Source organism: Desmodus rotundus, chromosome 5 (genome assembly GCF_022682495.2).
Source record: "Desmodus rotundus isolate HL8 chromosome 5, HLdesRot8A.1, whole genome shotgun sequence".
NCBI classification, from domain to species: Eukaryota; Metazoa; Chordata; class Mammalia; order Chiroptera; family Phyllostomidae; genus Desmodus; species Desmodus rotundus.
The window spans coordinates 149,214,333-149,231,676 of NC_071391.1; the positions used below are offsets into that span (position 1 = coordinate 149,214,333).

At 44.6% G+C, this 17,344-nt stretch overlaps 1 pseudogene; it reads right to left on the reverse strand.

Annotated features, from left to right (window-relative positions):
• Positions 1-586: 586 nt before the first annotated feature.
• On the reverse strand, positions 587-11,113 carry LOC112298039 (transcription factor GATA-4 pseudogene; annotated as a pseudogene).
• Between the last annotated feature and the right edge of the window lie 6,231 nt (positions 11,114-17,344).

Here is a 17,344-nt window from a genome sequence, read left to right on the forward strand (position 1 = left end):
CAGACAGCCTCTCCAGAAAGATCTCAAGTCTCAGATAAGTGTTAGCAAAACTTGCTTTAGCAGAACTTGTTCTCACTCAGGACCCTATGTGTGATGGGGTGGAGGATTTTGGGGGGCAAGCTTGGAGAGTGTGCGGCAGTTTGGCTAAACTGCTGAGCTCTTGCTTCACTGAGGGGGAGACATGTTCAAGCAGAAGGCAGAGCTGAATCACTCCCAGCAGTGGAAGGGATTTTTATTTTCAGAGGCCTTGGGGTGAAGAGAAGGAGAGAAGGAAAGCGTCTGTGAGCCAGGGGAAAGAAATGTGGGGGAGGCAAATTTGCCAAGTTGTGATCTTGCCGAAGCCATACTGCGTGGTGGGTGAAGAAGCCTCTCCTGCATCTCCCCATGGGTGACCCCGTAACATGGGTGCTACACCCAGTGTTTCTGGGGTCAAGACTTGGTTTTGAGGGATTCAGGGGCATGGTGAACTTGGAGTGTTGGGCAAGGGCAGGGGCTGCCTGGAGGTGCCTGTCACATGCAGAGGCACATCAGATCCCCTGATGAAGGGCGGAGCAGGGGTCCCAGCACTCCGCCCCTCTACTCACCCTCAGGTCCCTGGTGCTGGAAACACCATGGAAAAACCACCACCATAGGCCACAGTATGGAAAGGTAAAGAATATCCCATCTCTTGTTGGGGGTCCTGTGGGGCAGGAAATGGGAAAGAAGTCTCTGTCTCCAGGAAGGGGACTGAAGTGTGCTCCTAGTGAAGGACAGATGGGCCCAGATCAGTCTTGGCTTTTCTCCAGGCCCCCATCTTGAAAAGGCACCTGATAAAAATCCAACACCTACTTCCCCTAACCAAATCCTTGACTTCAAGTGTCTTCCCAGCTGTTCTTCTGCAGACTGCACAGGTCAGATGGTGGGGGCCTAGAGCCTGATCTCTGCTCTTCTCCAAGTCCCAGGTCTGTGCAGGATCTGAGGAGGGAGGGAGCGATTCTCCGTGACTGTTAGCCAAGGCCAGGCTGTTCCTAGGGCCCTGCTTGGGGCTGACCTGCTGTAACTGGCTGACAGAAGATGTATAGCCTTGTGGGGAGAGCTTCAGGGCCGAGAGGACTGGGTGGATGGAAGGCCCATGGGCAGACATCGCACTGACCAAGAAGGCCTGGGACATGTGGCCATAGTGGGATGCCTGCCTGTGCTCTGTCTTGATGGGGTGCCATCTCTTTTCTGCTGCTGGATGGTGTGGCTGGAAACGCTGTTGGTGGGAGGAAGGCTCTTACTGCCAGCAGGGCCTGCTGGGGTTCTAGATTTATTAAGGTTCTTGGGCTTCCGTTTTCTGGTTTGAATCCCCTCTTTCTGCATCACACGAGACCTGGGAACACCATGGAGATTCCTGTAGAGGCTGCAGACGTTGCAACCGGGCTCACCCTCCGCGCTGCGGCGCCACAGCGAGGTTGTGGTGGCGGTGGAGTTGGTCTGGCGGTCGGCGCAGCAGTGGCCCACTCGGCGGGAAGCGTACACCCGGTGGGTGCAGCGGTTGATGAGAGGCCGGTTGATGCCATTCTCTTGCGGTGAAGGCCATAGGCGTTGCCTAGGTAGTGCCCTGTCCATCCCGCCCCCAGAGTGGACCAGACACGGCCCCACATACATACGAGATAGGGGTGTCAGGTAGCGGGGTTGGCGCGGCGGTGCAGGCTGTGTAAGACGGGCTGTCAGAGAGACTGGAGGGGGGTGGGGTGGCAGTGACCCAACACTAGCCCACGTCAGCCATGTAGGCCCCATCTGCTCGTGGCCAGTCAGGCCGGCGTCCACCACCACTGCTGTGGGCTGTGGCTGCCCAGGCTGCGGCGGGTGCGGGTGTGGCGGGAGCAGCTCCTGCCAGGGACCCCTGGTGCCCCGGGAAGACACGTGCGGCGGGGGGGGGGGGGGGGGGGGGGGGGGGGGCGGTAGGCGGCTCCCTTGGCTCCTGCCAGGCTCCAGTCTGGCCTGTCCTGCAGGGTCCCAGGCCCAGCACCCGAGGTGACTGCCCTGGAACCACAGCTGAGGTCGCTCGGGATGCAGCGCCCCAGCCACCGCCCTGGAGGAAGGCAGGCCCAGCACGGAACTAGGCGGGGAGGACTCCGCGCCACGCTGCGCGAGAAGGCGCCAGGGCGCAGGGCCTGCGGGGGGGCTGCGGTTGGCCGCCCTGCTGGGCTGGAGCTGCCAGGAGGCAGGGGACCAGCTGCTGCCCCCACGCCAAGGAGCTTTGGCGGCAGCGCAGACTCTTTCACCCCTGTGCCAGCTGCCTCCAGTCCTCTATTTTTAATTTTTTGAGGTAACTGCCCTGCTGTTTTCCACAGTGGCTGCACCAGTCTGCATTCTCACCAACAATGCAAGAGGGATCCCTTTTCTCCACATCTTCACCAGCACTTGTTTGTTGATTGATTGATGACAGCCATTCTGACAGGTGTGAGGTGGTATCTGATTGTGGTTTTAATTTGCATCTCTCTGATGATTAGTAGCATTGAGCATCTTTTCATATGTGTAATTGGCCATCTGTATGTCCTCTTTGGAGAAGTCTCTATTCAGGTCCTTTGTCCAATTTTTAATTGGATTGTTTGTTTTTTTGATGTTAACTTTTGTGAATACTTTATAAATTTTGGATATTAACCCCTTATCAGATGTATTGGTGAATATTTTACATTGTTGATAGTTTCCTTTGCTTGGCAAACATTTTTGAGTTTGACGTAGTCCCAATTGTTTATTTTTCTTTTGTTTCCCTTGCCTGAAGAGATATATCAGGAAAAATAATGCTATGAGCAACAGCTGAGATTTTACTGCCTATGTTTTCTTCTAGGATTTTTATGTTTTCAGGTCTAACATTTAAGTTTTTAATCCATAATAAATTTTGAATTTATTCTTGTATGTGGTATAAGAAGGTTGTCTAGTTTCATTTTTCTGTACATATTTAATCACTTTACCCAACACCACTTACTGAATAAACTATCTTTAGCCCATTGTATATGCTTGCTCCCTCTGTGAAATATTAATCGACTATAAATGCATGGTTTTATTTCTGGGCTCTCTATTCTGTTCCATTGATTTGTGTGTCTGTTTCGGTGCCAGTACCATGCTGTTTTGATTACTGTGGCCTTATAGTACAGTTTGATATGAGGTAGCGTGATTCCTCTGACTTTGTTTTTCTTTTTCAAGATTGCTGTTGCTATTCAGGGCTTTTTATAGTTCCATATAAATATTTGAAATATTTGTTCTAGTTCTGTGAAACACATCATTGTTATCTTGTTAGAAATTGTGTTGAATTTATAGTTTGCATTGGGTAGAATGGACATTTTAATGATGTTAATTCTTCCTATCCATGAACTTGGTATGTGCTTTCACTTATTTTTGTCTTCTTCAATTTCTTTTTTCAGTGTCTTATAGTTTTCCCAGTACAGGTCTTTTACATCCCTTGTTAGATTTATTCCTAGGTATTTTATTCTTTTTGAAGCAACTGTGAATGAGATTGTTATCTTAATTTCCCTTTCTGGTAGTTCATTATTGGCATATAAAAATTCAACTAATTTCTGGATATTAATTTTGTGTACTGCTACTTCATTGGATTAATTTATCAGTTCTAGTAGTATCTTGGTGGAATCTTTAGGGTTCTGTATGTACAGTATCATGTCATCTGCAAATAACAACAGTTTTACTTCTTCCATCCAATTTGGATGCCTTTTATTTCTTCTTCTTGTCTGATTAGTATGGCTAGGACTTCCAGTGCTATGTTGAATAAGAGGTAAAAGCAGACATTTCTGCCTTGTTCTCGATCGTAAGGGGAGTGCTTGTAGTTTTTGTCTTTTGAGTAAGATGTTAGCAGTGGGTTTGCCATATATGGCCTTTATTATGTTTAGGTATGATTTCTCTATTCCCACTTTGCTGAATGTTTTTATCATAAGTAGGTGCTGGATTTTATCAAATGCTTTTTCTGTATCCATGATATGATCGTGTGGTTTTTATCCTTCATTCTGTTTATGTGATATATCACATTATTGATTTGTGAATATTGTACAAACCTTGCATCCCTGGAGTAAATCCCACTTGGATGGAGTATGACCTTTTTGATGTATTGTTGTATTTGGTTTGCTAATATTTTGTTGAGGATTTTTAGCATCCATATTCCTCGGGGCATTGGCCTATAATTTTCTCTCTCTCCCTTTTTCTTTTTTTGTAGTGTCTTTATCTGGTTTTGGAATTAGGATAATAATGCTGACCTTGTGAAATGAGCTTGGGAGTCTAACCTCCTTTTGAGTTTTTTGGAATAGTTGGAGAAGGAAAGTATTAGTTCTTGGAATGTTTGGTAAAATTCACCTGTGAAGCCATTTGGCCCAGGGCTTTTGTTTGTTGTGAGATTTTTTATTGCTGCTTCAATTTCCCTAGGCATAATCTGTCTATTCAGATTCTCTGATTCTTCCTCATTTAGTTTTGGAAGATCGTATGTTTCTAGGATTTTATCCATTTCATTTGTTTTAAGGTATCTTTTCATTTCTTCCTTGATCTCATTGTTGACCTATTCATTGTTTAATAATATTATTTTGCTTCCATGTCTTTGTGTACTTTTCAGGTTTTTTTTTCTTGTGATTGATTTCTAGTTGCATAGCATTAAGGTCAGAAAAGATGTTTGACATGATTTCAATCTTAAACATACTGAGACTTGTTTTGTGTCCTAGTATGTGGTCTATCCTAGAGAACTTTCCATGTGCACTTGAAAAAAATGTGTTGTATATTCTGTGCTTTGGGTGGCAGTGCTCTGAAGATACCAATTAAGTCCATCTGATCTAGTGTGTCATCTAAGGCTGCTGTCTCCTTGTTGATATTTCTGTCTGGAAGACCTATTCATTGAAGTCAATGAGGTGTTAAAATCCCCTACTATGACTGTATTTCTGTTGATTGCTCCCTTTATGTTCATCAAGATTTCCTTTACGTATTTAGTTCCTCCTATGTTGAGCAACTAAATATTTACTAGGGATGTAAATATTTACTAGGGTTATAAATATTTACATAAATATTTACTAGGGTTATATCCTTTTGTTGGATTGTTTCATTTATCATTATGTAGTGTCCTTCTTTGTCTCTTAGTATAGCTTGGGTTTTAAAGTCTATCTTGTTGGGTATAAATATTGTTACCCAGCTTTTTTCTCTTTCCATTTGCATGAAATATCTTTTTCCATTCCTTTATTTTAGTCCCTGTGTATCTTTCATTCTGAGGTGGGTCTCTTGTAGACGGCATATATATGGGTCTTGTTTTCTTATCCCTTCAGCTACCCTATGTCTTTTAATTGAAGCATTTAAGCCATTTACATTTAAAATGATCATTGATATATATGTATTTATTGTCATTTATTTTTTTAACTATGTTCCTCTGTCTCCTCCTTCTCTCCTCCCCTTCCTCCTCCTCCTCTGCCGCTCCCCTACCCCCGCTCCTCCTTCTCCCTCTCCTTCTCCCTCTCCTTCTTCTTAAGGCAAGCCCTTTAACATTTGTTGGTAATATTGGTTTGGTGGTAACAAACTCCTTCAGCTTTTTCTTGTCTGGGAAATCCTTTATTTCTCCTTCAATTTTAAATAATAGCCTTGCTGGGTAAAGTAGCCTTGGTTGTAGGTCTTTGCTTTTCATCACCTTGAATATTTCACGCCAATATCTTCTGGCCTGAAATGTTTCTGTTCAGAAATCAGATGACAGTCTAATGGGAGATCCCTTGTAGGAAACTGCTTTTCTCTTGCAGCTTTTAAGATTTTCTCTTTGTCTTTGAGCTTTGCCATTTTAATTATGATGTGTCTTGGTGTGGGCCTCTTTGGGTCCATCTTGCTTGGGACTGTGCTTCCTGGACTTGTGTGTCTTTTTCCTTCAGCAAGTTAGGGAAGTTTTGGGTCATTATTTTTTCAAATAGATTATCAATCCCTTGCTCACTCTCTTCTCCTTCTGGTACCCCCATGATGCAGATATTGTTATGCTTCATGTTGTCCCAAAGGTTTCTTAAACTCTCCTTATTTTTAAAAATTCTTTTTTCTTTGTGTTGCTCTGCTTTGGTATATTTTTCTAACTTTTCTTCCAAATTGCTGATTTGATCCTCTGTTTCATCTAACCTACTGTTTATTCCTTCCAGTGTATTATTTATTTCCAATATTGCATTCTTTTTTTTAAAATATATTTATTGATTATGCTATTACAGTTGTCCCATTTCCCCCCCCACTCCACTCCATCCTGCCCACCCCCCTCCCTCCCACATTCCCCCCCCATAGTTCATGTCCATGGGTCATACTTATAAGTTCTTTGGCTTCTACATTTCCTACACTATTTTTACCCTCCCCCTGTCTATTTTCCACCTATCATCTGTGCTACTTATTCTCTGTACCTTTATCCCCCTCTCCCCCTCCCACTCCCTTATTGACAACCCTCATGTTCTAGTTGTTTGCCTAGTTTGCTCTTGTTTTTGTTTTATGTGTGGTCGTTAATAACTGTGAGTTTGCTGTCATTTTTACTGTTCCTATTTTTGATCTTCTTTTTCTTAGGTAACTCCCTTTAACATTTCATATAATAAGGGCTTGGTGATGATGAGCTTCTTTAACTTGACCTTCTCTGAGAAGCACTTGCTCTTCCCTTCCATTCTAAATGATAGCTTTACTGGATACAGTAATCTTGGATGTAGGTCCTTGCGTTTAATCTTGGGTAATGTAATTATGATGTGCCTTGGCGTGTTCCTCCTTGGGTCCAGCTTCTTTGGGACTCTCTGAGCTTCCTGGACTTCCCGGAAGTCTATTTCCTTTGCCATATTAGGGAAGTTCTCCTTCATTATTTGTTCAAATAAGTTTTCAATTTTTTGTTCTTCCTCTTCTCCTTCTGGCACCCCTATAATTCGGATGTTGGAATGTTTCAAGGTGTCCTGGAGGTTCCTAAGCCTCTCCTCATTTTTCCAAGTTCTTGTTTCTTCATTCTTTTCTGGCTGGATGTTTGTTTCTTCCTTCTGGTCCATACCATTGATTTGAGTCCCAGTTTCCTTCTCATCACTATTGGTTCCCTGTACATTTTCCTTTGTTTCTCTTAGCATAGGCTTCATTTTTTCATCTGTTTTTCGAACAGATTCAACCAAGTCTGTGAGCATATTGATAACCAGTGCTTTGAACTGTGCATCCGATAGGTTGGCTATCTCTTCGTCGCTTAGTTGTATTTTTTCTGGAGCTTTGAAGTGTTCTGTCGTTTGGGCCATTTTTTTTTTGTTTGTCTTGGCGCGTCTGTTACTTTAAGGGGCGGAGCCTTAGGTGTTCACCAGGGCGGGGTAATGCTGGTCGCTGCTGCTGTGAGGCTGTACGTGGGGGAGGGGCCGAGTGGGAGCAATGGCGCCCGCCTCACTCTCCTCCGGATTTCAATCTTCCACTCCGATACCCACAATCAAACTGGGCCCCTCTGGTGCTGGTTCCCGAGTAAGTGGGCCTGTGGACACTCTAGGCCCCTGTGGGTCTCTCCAACAACCTCTCCTGTGAGGCTGGGAGTCTCTCCTGCCGCCCCAACCCCCAGGGGCGCATTCAATCAGAGGTTTGAGGCTTTATTTCCCTGAGCTGGAGCCCTGGGTTGCGCAGCGGTCTGCTTCGCTGCCCGCTGTTCATCCGGTTTATCTGTGGGCGAATGTGGTACCTCAATGTGCTACCCGCCACTCTGAGTCCGGCCCTCTGGGTTTATCTGTGTAAATGTGGGACTGCAGGGTCTGCTAGTGCTCGGACTGCCTGCGCCATTTGTCCCACACTCCGCCAGTCTCAGTCCCGCCACAGCCACACGAGTCCTCTCCACCCTGGTGCCCGTCTCCGCCCCTCCTACCAGTCTGGATGAATGATTATTTTCTGTTTCCTTGGTGTCAGTCCCCCTTGCTGTTCGATTCTCTGTCAGTTCTGGTTGTGCAAGGAGGCGCAGTGTGTCTACCTACGCCGCCATCTTGGTTCCCATCCCAATATTGCATTCTTTATTTCTAACTGGTACTCTTATGGTTTCTATGTCTTTCTCAATGCTGTTGACCATCCTTATAATCATTACTCTAAACTCTATATCTGATAAATTGCTTGCCTCCATTTCATTTAGTTCTTCTTCTGGAGAATTCTCTTGTTCTTCATTTGGAGTCTGTTTCTTTGTCTTCTCATTTGGCTGCCTCTTTGTGTTTGTTTTTGTGTATTAAGTAGATCTGCAAAGACCCTGGTGCAGTCTAATGTCAGACACTGGCTGTGATTGCCCCTGGGCAACCTGTTGAAGCTACCAGCGATCCACAGCTTCAGGCTCCCTCTGCTGGGCCTGGGTGTGTGCAGAAAGAGCCGAGCTGTGCACCAAGTCCAGCTTTTACCAGCACTGGGCCTGGGGGAGGGTCAGCTAAAGTCTCAGAGCTCCCAGAGATCTGCTTCTGCCTGCAGACTGTCTGTTAGTTCACTATTGGGATAATGATGGAAAGAGCCTCCAGCTGTACTTTTCAGCAGCCTGGCTTAAGCTCCACAGGATAGGGCAAGAGGGATTCCTGCAGGTGGGGCTATTGCTTCCTCTCAGGCTGATGCCACATGGAGGGGAGTGCTGTACCTGAGAAAGATGGCTTCTGCAGTATGGGGAATGATTGAGCACAGGGTTCCTGGTGGCGGACTCTTCGGCTCCCTCCCCAGAGCTACCAACCCCAGACTCTCCTCATGTGGCTGTAGTCTGCTCTGCTCTCCCTCTGCCAGAATAAGTAGTTGTAAATGAAATTTTGTGTTTTGGACCTTTAAGAGGCTCTCTGTGTCTCTAGCTGTCTCTCCCTGGCAGACAGGAACCCCACAGCTTTTCACAGCTGGATGTTATTTGGTTTCCTCTCCTGGTTCTGGTGCTGTAGGCTGGGGAGCCCGCTTGGGGTTTAGACCCTACACTCTCAAGGGGAACCCCCCTGGCCTCTGAAATATCCCTCTGGAACTTCAGCTGCTGCCTGTGGGAGCCCAGCCAGGCCTCTCCTGCCTCCACACTCCCTACCAGTCTTGATGTGGTGATGTGGTTTCTTCCCTGAGTCCTTGGTTATAAGGCTTCTCTCTAGCTACTGTTCAGCTGGTTATTCAGGATGATTTTTCTATAATTTAGTTGTGATACCAGATTGGCCCTAGGAGAAGGTGTCTACCTACTCTGCTATCACCTTGGATCTTCCTATCTTTTAATGTTGTTTTCCTCCAGAACATTAAAAAGTGGAACAAATACTGAAAAATGGATAGGCAGGTACATTAAAACTCACATTATTTTAAGTTTAAATATTTTATTTATACTCCTGAAAAGAATTTATCAATTTTATTTTTCTGGCTTTGATGGAAGCAAAGTCATCAATAACATCTCCAAAATCTTCTTCTGGGAAAAAACCTAATCATTAAAAACTATGACTTATTATGGCACTGTTGGATCCTGTTTGACTAAAAATTTGGTATTTGTTCATCATGAATTTTTTTGCATTAATATTGATTTTCAAAAATATTGCATTAGAGTTTTTATGTTGATTGCTGGGAGTTATTGGCACCCCCTTAAATGTGGTGCCCAAGGTGAGTGCTTCTTTACCTCATCCTAATCCTGACACTGGCAAAGCCACACAGTGTGCTAGTTGAGAGGGGCAGACACCTGGGTGGATCATTCAAACAGGCGGATTGAACGTGCTCAGGACACCTGCAAAGTAGGCACACCCAAACCCAAACCTGAAGTAGACAAAAAAGATTACAATCTTTACAAAAACCTTTCCTTTCTAATGTTTTTTTCCATATGCTTTCTCCCCTTCCCCCACGGTTATTTTTATGAACCAGTTGAGAAAACAAGAATGTTCTCTTTTCTTACATGATCACAGTATAGTGATCAAAATTAGGAAACTTAACATTGATATAATCCACAATCCATATTCATTGGTGACAGTTGTCCCCATAATGTCAATTAAGGCTACTCCCCTCCCCACCACACACATTCCAGGATCCAGTCTGGGACCACACATTGCGTGTAGTTGTTGTAGCTCTTTAGCCTGCTTTCATCGGGACCTGTCCTTTCTTCATCTTTCATGACCTTGACATTTTGGAAAGTACCAGTAGTTTTGAACGATGTCAGTTTGAATTTGTATGATGTTTATCATTATCATGATGATGCATTCTTGAGGAGGACACCTCGAAGCGATGCTGTGTCTGTCATCGGGGCATTACATCAGGGAAGCACAGGGGGCTGGTTTGTCCATTATCACTGGTGTTCGAATTGTTCACTGGGTTAAGGTGGTGTCTGTAAGGTTTATCACTGTAGTTATTATTTCCCCCTTTTTAATTAATACGTAATTTGTAGGAAGATATTATGAGGTCATGTAATTATCAAACGTTCACCCAGAAGTTATAGCATCCACAGAAATAAGTGTTTTAAAGATCCAGCAGGCATGCACACCTAACAGCGTTTTCAATAGAGGGTGAGAAGGCAGGGGCAGCTCCATCAGCTCTTCAGCACTGGGGACTCTTTAAGAGTTTGCCTGGCCCTGCCATACCAAAGTCAATAACGCCGCAGTGTCTTACGGAGTTCTTCGGGAAAGTTTCGCTTGTGGTTTGGTTTTCTTTGTTGCTTTGGCAACAAAAGCTGTGTGGGACGATGGATCTGCCAGGATTTCGAACTGTCCCCTATGCCCAGTACAGCGGCTTTCTGCCTGACTTTCTATTTCCTTAGGAAAGCTTCAGGTCCAGAAGTCACCTCTGCTCCTGAAATAAACTTCTGTTGCTAGAATATCTACTAGGCACACGTAGATTCTGTTTAATTCAAAGTGTGGGAAAAGGTTCTTGCTGGGACCCATCCTATAAATGTTTAGCTTGATGGACCCTCCCATAGCATTCCTTGATGTATGAAATTCTCTAGATGAGAAGGCCAGCTGCAGAGTCCTTCCCCCCAGATGGCTTCCCAGAAGTAATCATGGGCTTCACAAGTCAGAGAACACCATAATTAAGGGAACGTGCTAGAACAGCCACAGCACCCACATCCCAGACAGTGCCACCCATTGCTTCTGCCTGCCACTGCCATGTCTGTCCTTAAGCTGACCTACCAGCTCTTAAAGGTGACTAATTGTCTCGTGGTGGCACTGCCAGGGTTTTTAGGGCCTGTGGTCATTTGGACCTGAAGGAAGGTGTTGGTGGGAATTTGAATGGAATATCTGTGCTAAGTTTGGTAGAAAAACAACATCTTCCTGCCTTCTTCTCCTACATTTCTCTTCTTTTTGGTGGCTGCTGGTGAAAAAAGGCTGAATCTCTAGGCCCTTCTTGAGGCAGTAGGCAGATGCTAGGCGTGTGAAAATGGGAGCAAATTTAAGCTCTTTAATTCAGGTCATGCCAATTACTGCTTCTTGGAGTTGATATCTGGTTCTTATACCCTGTCCTTATATTCTGGGAAACTGGCCTTTACTGACAGAAGCTGGGCATTAACTTATTTCTTATCTCACTCTACAAAGGCCGGTACAGCACCCTGCGGCTTCCCACACAATGTAAAAGTAAATAACAGCTTCCTTATCCCATGTGTAAGCTGAAAGGGACTTGAGTGTGGGAACTTTGGCTTTCCGAGGCGGAACCTGTGGGACCTCCAGGAGGGAAAGACTCTGCTCCAGCAGCCCACCTTTCCAGAAGGGACGTGGGAAGAGATTATCTTAGCTTCCCAGGGCTTTCCATGGAGGAGATGCAGACATCCCTGTGGTCTGATGCCCTTCCTGTAAGACCTGACTCACCTGGCACAATGCAGTTAGGTTGGCATCATGGCGCTAGAAACCATGAGGCCACAGGGTGTGCCCTGTTCACCCTCCTTCTGCCTGGGGTTGGCTTTCTTTGACCTACTTCCTGCTTTCTCTCCTCATCCTCTGACCAAACCAGTTTTCCCACCTGTCCCTTTCTCATCCTTCCTTATAGTCTTCACTTGCCCATTTATGGACTAATTCCATCTCCTTAGCAAACATGCCTTTCAAGCCCTTTCTGAAGTGTTCCTTGTGAGAGTGCCCTGCAACCACAGAGTTCGAACTGTGAGAAGTTCCCATAAGCTCTGCTGTTTCCTTGAAGGTCCTACTTAAATCAACATTCCTGGTAACTGGAGTTTATGCAAGCAGAACTCATTTTTAAAACTTTAAAAAATTTTTATTTATTTTTAGAGAGATAAGGGAGGGAGAAAAAGGGAGAGGAACATCTATGTGTGAAAGAGATCAACTAGTTGCCCCCAACCGGGGACCGGACCTGCAACCCAGGCATGCACCCTGACCTGGAATCAAACTGGTGATTCTTTGGTTCTCAGGCTGTCACTCAATCCACTGAGCTACACCAGCCAGGACAGAACTCACTTCTTAATCACTGGATTTTCATTCTTGGTTTTGGCTGTTTTGTTTTATAAATCTTGAAAGTTTCCTTGCTGCTTTCTTATTTGTCATCCAGTGTTGATTAGCTCTCTGCATTGGTCCGTTTCCAGAGTCTGTGCAAGTTTCTCAGCCATGAGAACAATGAAGGCAGTCAAGAAGTTATCCTGGAGATTGAGTAGAGTTAAGGAGCATTGACTCTGGAATTAACACCTGGGGTTGAAGTTCAAACTCTGCTCCTCACTCACTCTCAGAACCTGTTTCTTTAGATGAAAATGGGGCTTGTGACATCATGTTTTTATGAGGATACCATGAATGAATCCAATATTACAAAGGAACCTGTATAAACCATACTATACAAACCATAATGCACAATAACAGTAATGGTGAAGAGGAAGAAAGAAAGAGTAATGATAAGAATGAGCACGAGAGTAAGAAGACTTTCACTTCTGGCTGGGAGGGAAGCAGACTTAGGCAAAGCCTGAGAAAAGGGTCGGTGCCTTTCCTTCAGCCTTCTACAGCTAAGCAGAGGTCATTGAGCAAATATTTATTGATCATTAGTGTGTGTTACTGAGGGTACAAAAAAAAGTAAGATCTGGCCTCTGTGTTATATGCCATAAAAGAGGTAGGCATAAAATATAGTGGAAATAGGCAGGGAGCAATGAATTTTCCTGGGCACGTACTGTGTGTGGGTCTCAGCCAATCAGTAATCAACCTTGTGTTTAGACTAGACTTCATGGTTTTTATTATGATTGCAAGATATCCTTCAGCAGTAACCATTAGGAAACTTTGGGGGGGAAAGGCCATCACTTAACAGGACCTGGAAATTACATGACATACCTGGGGCCACACAGTGAGGTGAGGGAGAGAGAGCGAGACTGTGAGCCTCAGGTTCTGCTTGTATTGGGGTCAAAGGTGGGGGGACAAGGGTTTTATAGGCTCATTCTTTATTAGTGAATTGAAAACATGAAAGCTGAAATTTAAAGCATGGAAAGAGAAAAAAAATCCCATGTAGCCCAAATGGTTCGCTATTGAAATCAACCAAAATCTAAAACAGGAGCCTCAGTGCAGGGAGGTGCCTGGCTCTTTATCTAGTCCTATGGCTGGCAATGTGTTTATTTGATAACTTATAAAGGGCTGGCCCAGGACAGGGTCACCTCTTATCTAGGCCTCAGCGTGGGGCTGTGATCAGCCACCTCTTATCCTTGGTAGGTGCTGGTTTCAGGGTTCCTGAGCTGACCTTGTAGGAGCACCAGACTTGACAGCAAGAGGACTTCTTGTCACCCCCACTCCCCAGTGGATCTTTTAAGGGAGTCCACTCTATGCAAGGAGTGACAAGAATCTCAGGAAGACAACATATTTTGTACTGCCACAAAACATTGTGAACATTGAGAAAAGAGGCTTACTAAGGAGAGGATTACTCAAGATACTCTGTATTAGAAAATATTGGTCCAGGCAGTCATATGAAAATGAGAAGCCTACAATCAACTAGAGCACTTTTGTCATCTGATATTGATTTCTTTTTTTAACACTCCAGCCACACTGATGCTGGATTAGAAGTGGGACTGTCCCGTGACAAGGCTCAATTTGTTCAGAGATGGGTGAGGCTCAGAGGACATGAATAAAAGGGCCATTACACACTTGGAGTAGATTTGCCTTTGGAAAGAAGGGTGGGAAAAAAAGCCCAAGTATTTTCCCACACCCTAATACCCAAAATGCCAGATCTGGACGGGTCCATGGGAGTTTACAGGTGGGAAGGGGTCTTACTGAAAGGGTCAGGGATCCTTGGCCATGATGGCAGATCCTTGGTGATGGCAGATCCTTGGCCATCACCTGTGTCTCCTGTCTCCTAGACTGGGGCTCTTCCCATGTCTTCATCTCAACCTAATGTTTTGTTGCCAAAATTCTCTAGACCAGTCAAATGGGACCTCTGTCTGCAAATAACAAAGGCATAGATGGCGAGATTTTGCCTAGGAAAAAGTTGTATTTATTTATTTTTATTTTTTTGTGACAAATTCACCAGCCCACAGCCCAAACTGAAACACTTCCATTTAGCTCCAGGCAAGGTGCTTCATGGATTTACCAGCAGCTTCTAGCTGCTACCTCGTTGGCACCCAGATGTGTCTAATGGGACCGTGTGACTCACTCACACAATTCTTGGTAGCCCAGTTCCTAATTTCCTATGTGATTCTCAGAATAATGGTGATAATAAGATATGATGAATGTGGGACATTTAATAGAGTGAAAACACTGATAGTGATCAAGACTAAACAAATGTAGTTGCCAGGTCACTAAGGACTATTAACTCTTCTTGTCTGGCTCCTCACCTGGGGCAAGAAGATAGCCAAGAATTGTATAATTATAGGGAATGGAAACTTGACTAAGAGTCTGTGGCGTGGTCCCTGAGATAAATGGTTGCCATTCTATGTTCATTAACTTTGGGACCAGCTCCTTTGGGTCTTCTGCCTTCCTTCTTGCTTGCTTATGTCTAAGTCTACCAATAAATCAGTTCAGGTCCACAGGTGTCATTATGCAGGTTAAAAACCTTCCCCGTTCAAGTTCATGTTCCCTCAGTGTTCTAGGAAGCGAACAAGCCACCAAGGGGTACTGCTTTGCTGAAGCCTTCTGGTTCTCCTGAGAGAAAAAGGGCCAAGTTTACATGCTGGGTAGCCTGCAAGAATACTCTTGCCCTGCCCCTTCTCTGCACATCTTGGGTGAGGGGGGAGAGGTGGCACTAGTCACCTTCCAGTAGTTTCATTTGCTTATCTTGGCAGAGGGAGGCTGAGACCTGGGCCCTTTTCTGGGTCCCCAAATCGCCAAATGGTCTGCTGGGCGACAGCTAGGATGTATTGACTTTCCATCGTCTGGTTCTTCTCTTTCCCTGTAACATTTTTACACTCTAGATTTCATTAGAGATCCAAGTATTTCCCAAGATTATTTTAGCCAGATACCCAATTTCTGTTCACTGGATGATCTTTGTTCTCAAAGTACTTTACAGACACCATAAAAGTGAAAACAGAGACGTAAATCACCTCTGTGTGTTTTTCAGAAGACAGGCCTGATGGGTCCCAAGCGAGCTTCTGCTACGCCGCATACCAATCTCCTTTCTGTTTCATTTCCACTCCCCTCAGTCTGATTCTCTCGAGACCAAAGTTTCTCACTGCTGATACCTCTTCAGTGTTGAGACCTTTGTCCATAAAGTGGTTTCTCTCCTGCCTCTGACTCCTGTTCATGGGTAAAAGGACTTTCTGGGTGGCATCTAGCTACAGAAAGCCTATTACTCTCTGCTCTCTATTGCTGTCAGAAGATTCTAGAATCAGAGGGACTTAGCTCCAAATACTGATTCCCCCTTACCAGTCATGTGAGTTGCTTAATCTCTCTGAGCCCTGCCAGCTTCCACATATCTAAAACAAGAAATTGTATCTGTCTCATACAGATGGTGTGGAAATAAAGGCGATCCATATAGAATACCTAGCCTAGGAATCTGGCACATATTAGCAGCTTCCTAAACCTATGTCCTTTTCCAAATACCTCTCCTGTGGAGGTGATTTAGCCTTGACCAGTAGACTAACCTCAGGATTGGAGGCTCTCACTTGTAGCATTTGTGAAACTATATACTCCCCTAAGAGAGTTTACAATGACTTGTTAGATCAGTAAGAAAATGGCAATGTCTTAATTTACCCAGTCATCACAAAAGGCACTAAAGTAAAGCTAACGATATAAGTAATCTCCTTAAGTTGTTCAACAAGAATTGCTCAGTGGGCTGTGAGGTGCATGTAGCATTATAGCTCGTGAGACTAAAATTCATGCTTCAGAAAAATGGCAAATACCATGTCATGAAACTTCAGAACTGCACGTGAGTAGCTAAAATCTTAAATATTCATCCACATCTGCTAAGGGTCAACCGGTCTTCAAGGTTTTGGAGAGAGGGGTAGACCTCTTTCAAAAGTACAACCAAGGGTGGAAGGGAAGGTCCCGTCAACAGAGGCCAACATTGGCCAGGCACGGACAAGACCTCCAGCGAGGGACTCACAGAGTAGGGAAGACTCTCCGCAGAAGGTCACTCCATTTTCCTTTTCCTCTCTTTGAGTGTTGGGAAAGCTGAACAGATGCTAGAGAACAGGCTTGAGGTCGTCAGCCTGCTCTCTGCCCCGGGTTGCTCTGGGGACTCTGCTTCTGTTTTAGGTTGTATGCCTCAGATTGTGAACAGTGGATCAATGGACTCTCTTTTTTAATTTTTCCAGGAGAGGAGGGGCTCCTTCCTTTTCAAAAGAAAAATAAAGCAAATAACAGTATTAGTAACACTAAGTTCCTGTGGAGAGTGTTCTAGTTCAAGGACAAATTTAGAATGGGAACAGCAAGTGATCTTCCTGTAGACTGTTGCATCCTGAATTGAGTTCTCAGAGGCCACTGTCATAAAACTACGAGGCAGCTGTGGGAGGTGTCAAAAAAGTTCTCAGGTTTTCATACAATGACTATAATATTCTAAAGATACCAAAAATAAGCCTAAAATCTGCATCTTTGCTCAAGCGAGTGATGATATTTAGGAGGGAAGGTAATGCTCTGGGTTTAGTTTCCACTGTGTTGTCTCAGGGATCATGAATTATCTGTAAGGTACAAGGAGGGTGCTCTTTAGGCATCTTTGGCCCTATAGTTGAACAATGCCTAGCACAGTGCCTGAGATATGCAAAGTCTCATGAAGTTGATAAATTAATGAATGTGTGAATATTATCTAGTATAGAAGTTGCTCTAAAGCCCATCCATCCTTCAAGTAGCGGGTGGGGATGGAGATACTTAAGGCCAAGACTTGGGGATGAGACCAAAGTTATATTCTGCTTAGGAGCCCATGATTCTCAGTGATATTATTTGCACGTGCAGCTTTGTATGTGGGTCAAGCCAGACATCTGAGCCATGCTCCCTTGCCTTTAGGTGAAACCAGGTTTTGTTGTTGCTGTTATTCATTTGTTCATTCACTCATTCCTTATTTAATAAATACTTATCGAGTCTATATT